Raw genomic sequence first — 4,934 nt, 5'->3', positions numbered from 1 at the left:
TTGTCCTACGATACGAGCATTTTCCATTCTGGTAACGATATAATGGATAAATTCACCACTCATCTCCATTTGAACTAGTTTGTAGCTACTAACCGGTCGGCTGTCCATGCGACGCTGAATAAACACTGAAAATTGTTCTTGCCAATGCAAACTGAGTGTGGTGTGGTTGAAGGCGAGCCTCTGACGTTATCGCTATGTGCTGATGCTACTACAACTCTTATAACGAAGTGCAAATTTGCAAACGGAATGTACTCGACAGTGAATCAATACAGTCAGACTCGTACCTCATTCACAAATTTTTGCACCCGCAAGCAGAATAATGAATATTCCGATGTCAAAGTGTGTTTGATATTTATGAGTTTCGTACCTGGATGCACGTCACTGCGAATCAGCTCATTAATATTAGTCAAAGTCTGTATGCGGTGTTGACATCATCGTTTTGCAGGAACAATGAGTGCACGGGTCGTTGATACACAATGAACCTGCAGTTTATGGAAATGCGTCTCAGTCAATCCTGACAAAACGTAACGAATTAACGTTTGGTTGAGAGCGACCTTCAGGAGACCTGTCAGTAGCACAGAAATGGCACAGAAATAAAAGTAATGGAAAAGAAATCTTTAGGTGGGGCGAGGAGCGTCAGGAACTTGCAATACGAAGAACAGGTAACCTTATCAATGTCCAAAGCGTTGGAAACACACTTTCACCAAAGAACACTGCTCGGATTATGAAAGAAATACACTGACTGGCAAAAAGAGTGATTCAGCCAGAAGACATGGTCGGTTGTCAGTGCACAGGGTGACCCAAAAGTCCATTAACATTTGACAATTCAACATTTTACGGAATAATGTAGGTAGAAAGGTACAAATTGACAAACATGCTTGAAATGACATGGGATTTTACTGAAACTATGACACAAAAGCAACAATTTGCATTACAAGACTATGTTACTTATAAGAAATGTTGGCCGTCATTTATCAACAAATCAACAATATCTGTAGCCGAGGGACAATGTTGTGAACAGCACTATACAGCTTATTAGTAGGTATCGTGAGATATTGGTGTAGGATGTTGTCGTTTTGCATCTCTAATGACGTCGGACGATCGCGGTAGACTTGTGGTCTCAGGTATCCCCACAACCAATAATCACACGGACTGAGGTATGGGGACTTCGGAGGGTGAGCATGACGGAAATGTCGGCTCAGCATGCGATACTCGCCAAACGATGTGCGCAAGACATCCTTCACGCGTGTTCTAATATGGGGTGGAGCGCCAACCTGCATAAAATTTGTATCTTCCAGCAGGTGTTTATCATCCAAGCTAGAGCTGATGCGATTCTGCACCATACCGAAGAGCCTCTCACCCAACACGCTGACAATTTGACAAGCAGCACTCCGCTGTCCAGCGGCGTACGTTGGCCGGTTTTTGCACTGGGCTTTGATTTCAATACACTCTCATGTCATTTCAGACATGTGTGTCAAGTTCTGACATCACTGCCTACATTATTCTGTCAATTAGTGCATTCAAAATGTTAATGGACTTTTGGGTCATCCTGTGCTTCACACGCCAACGGCCGTGCCTCAGTGGTAACACTGGTTCCCGTCAGATCACCGAAGTTAAGCGCTGTCGGGCTTGGCTAGCACTTGTATGGGTGACCGTCTGCGTCTGTCGAGAGCTGTTGGCAAGCAGGCTGCACTCAGCGTTTGTGAGGCCAAAGGAGGGGCTACCTGACCAAGAAGCAGCGGCTCCGCTACAACTGCCCGTAGAGCGGTGAGCTAACCACATGCCCCTCCAAGTCCTCATCTAGCAACCCTATCGGCTGACAATGACACGGGGGTCGGTCGGTACGTTGGGTTTTCCGAGGAGTTTTATGTACTCCGTACACGTACACACGATTCTCTGTCACAAGTAGAACAGCCACCAGAGTGCATAATAGTTATTCGTGTTTAATATTGTTGCAGACCTGGTAGAGTATGTAAGAGACGTCAAGTGAGTCGAACGTTGCATAATGATCAGAGTACAGGACACGAAGATGAAGAGTACTCGAGTGAGAAAGCGTTGTCAGCACCTAACATAGAAATGGCCCTCACTGTGGATCTCCATTTGACTGGGTAGTCGAGCTGTGCAATATCCAGATTTGTGCGGTATTCGTATGTGACGGTAGCTCGATGATGGGATGGATGGGAACTTTAAGGTAAAAATACTCTTCGTCAAGGTTCCATTCGACCACGTCTGAGCACCATAAAGGAGGATAGCCGTATTACGTACCAAACACATTTGCCCCTGCCAACCGAGAACGAATAATTGGATCCCTGTAACATTTACTGTCGTCCCGCTTCATTGGTCGCAGACTAGCAGCAACCAGACTAGAGGATTACTGTCCCATGCTTAGGCTACCATTAACACCTTAAAACAAATGGCTGCGTTTGGACTGGTGCCGTGACTGGGAAGCATGGACTGCTGATTGTGTTCATCGATGAACTTTGGTTCTGCACTAACTGCATGACCGTCGTCGGTGAACATCGGAGGAATCTGGAAGAATTCACATTTTTGCAAAGTTTTGGCAAGCTACAGCAGTGTTACTCCTGGTATTACAGTGCAGGGGAAGTCTTCAGATACGTCTTGAGGTCACGACTGTCGGTAATTAACTTTGAACAGTGCAGCGGTGCGTCACAGACATCCTGCTTCCTCAAGGGTTAGCTGTCATGCGACAGTACAGTGGTGCCATTTTTCAACAGGACAATGCTTTTTCAAACACGGCCCACGTCTCTATGGACTGTCAAAGTGATGTTGTGGTCCCCCTGTGGCCAGGAATACACTGCTGGCCATTAAAATTGCTACACCAAGAAGAAATGCAGATGATAAACGGGTATTCATTGGACAAATATATTATACTAGAACTGACATGTGATTACATTTTCACGCAATTTGGGTGCATAGATCCGGAGAAATCAGTACTCTGAGCAACAACCTCTGGCCGTAATAACGGCATTGAGTCAAACAGAGCTTGAATGGCGTGTACAGGTACAGCTGCCAATGCAGCTTCAACACGATACGACAGTTCATCAATAGTAGTGACTGGCGCATTGTGACGAGCCAGTTGCTCAGTCACCATTGACCAGATGTTTTCAATTGGTGAGAGACCTGGACAATGTGCTGGCCACGGCAGCAGTCGAACAGTTTCAGTATCTAGAAGGGCCCGTACAGGACCTGCAACTTCGGTCGTGCAGTATCCTGATGGAACGTAGGGTTGAGCCACGGGTCGTAACACATCTGAAATGTAACGTCCACTGTTGAAAGTGCCGTCAATACGAACAAGAGGTGACCGAGACGTGTAACCAACGACACCCCATATCATCACGCCGGGTGATACGCCAGTATGGCGATGACGAATACACGCTTCCAATGTGCGTTCACCGCGATGTCGCCAAACATGGATGTGACCATCATGATGGTGTAAAAAGAACCTGGATTCACCCGAAAAAATAGCGTTTTGCCATTCGTGCACCCAGGTTCATCGTTGAGTACACCATCGCAGGCGCTCCTGTTTGTGATGTAGCGTCAAGAGTAACCGCAGCCTTGGTCTCCGGTGTGATAGTCCATGCTGCTGCAAACGTCGCCGAACTGTTCTTGAAGATGGTTGTTCTCTTGCAAACGTCCCCATCTGTTGACTCAGGGATCGAGACGTGCCTGCACGATCCGTTACAGCCATGCGGATAAGATGCCTGTCATCTCGACTGCTAGTGATACGAGGCCTTTGGGATCCAGCACGGCGTTCAAATGGTTCAAATGGCTCTGAGCACTATGGGACTTAACTTCTAAGGTCATCAGTCCCCTAGAACTTAGAACTACTTAAACCTAACTAACCTAAGGACATGACACACATCCATGCCCGAGGCAGGATTCGAATCTGCGACCGTAGCGGTCACGCGGTTCCAAACTGAAGCGCTTAGAACCGCACGGCCACACCGGCCGCCCAGCACGGCGTTCCGATCTACCCTCCTGAACTCACCGATTCCATATTCAGCTAACAGTCATTGGATCTCGACTAACGCGAGCAGCACTGTCGCGATACGATAAACCGAAATCGTGATAGGCTACAATCCGACCTTTATCAAAGTCGGAAACCTGATGGTACGCATTTCTCCTCCTTACACGAGGCGTCATAACAACGTTTCACCAGGCAACGCCGGTCAGCTGCTGTTTGTGTATGAGAAATCGGTTGGAAACTTTCCTCATGTCAGCACGTTGTAGGTGTCGCCAGCGGCGCCAAACTTGTGTGAATGCTCTGAAAAGTTAATCATTTGTATATCACAGCATTTTCTTCCTGTCGGTTATATTCCGCGTCTGTAGCACGTAATCTTCGTGGTGTAGCAATTTTAATGGCCTGTAGTGTATCTCCCGACCTGTCTCTGACAGAACGTTTATCGGACCATTTCGGACGTGAACTCCGCTGCAGTGCCAGTATTCAGGATGTCAACGACCAGGTACGGCGTTTGCGGGCCATAGTGACTCATGAGAGGATACAACGACTGTACGACATGCTTACCAGCTCACTGCTTGCATCAACGCCAGACGGTGTGCAACGTCATATAGATAAATGGTCTCATATTGCCATATTGCTTATATATATGACTCGATTATGTGACCAGTGAAATAATATCATGCAAATTCTCAGCCTGGTGAAATTTCCTTTCGCTTCCTCCTCCTCATTTGAGTGCTACACCTTTTTTGTGGGGTGGCGTATGTCGCTGAGGCAATGAATTTTTCCGAATGATTGAAATGGGAAGGTCGCCGGACAAATGCACATAGGCCTTTTTCCATGATGCCAGTCTATTGTACTGGCATGCAACACGTTCTGATCGGATCTTCTGAACTCTCCGAAGGGTGAAAATCATCTTTTTAGGAGTCAAAATGTATTTCGAAAATGTAAATCT

General features: G+C 46.8%; 1 pseudogene; it reads left to right on the top strand.

The window, feature by feature from the left end:
• The first annotated feature begins 1,562 nt into the window (after positions 1-1,562).
• LOC124778546 lies at positions 1,563-1,681 on the top strand (annotated as a pseudogene).
• Positions 1,682-4,934: the final 3,253 nt, after the last annotated feature.

Source organism: Schistocerca piceifrons, chromosome 2 (assembly GCF_021461385.2).
Source record: "Schistocerca piceifrons isolate TAMUIC-IGC-003096 chromosome 2, iqSchPice1.1, whole genome shotgun sequence".
In the NCBI taxonomy this organism is placed as follows: Eukaryota; Metazoa; Arthropoda; class Insecta; order Orthoptera; family Acrididae; genus Schistocerca; species Schistocerca piceifrons.
Note: the sequence above shows the minus strand (reverse complement) of the source record. Positions and strands in the feature narration are given on the sequence as shown.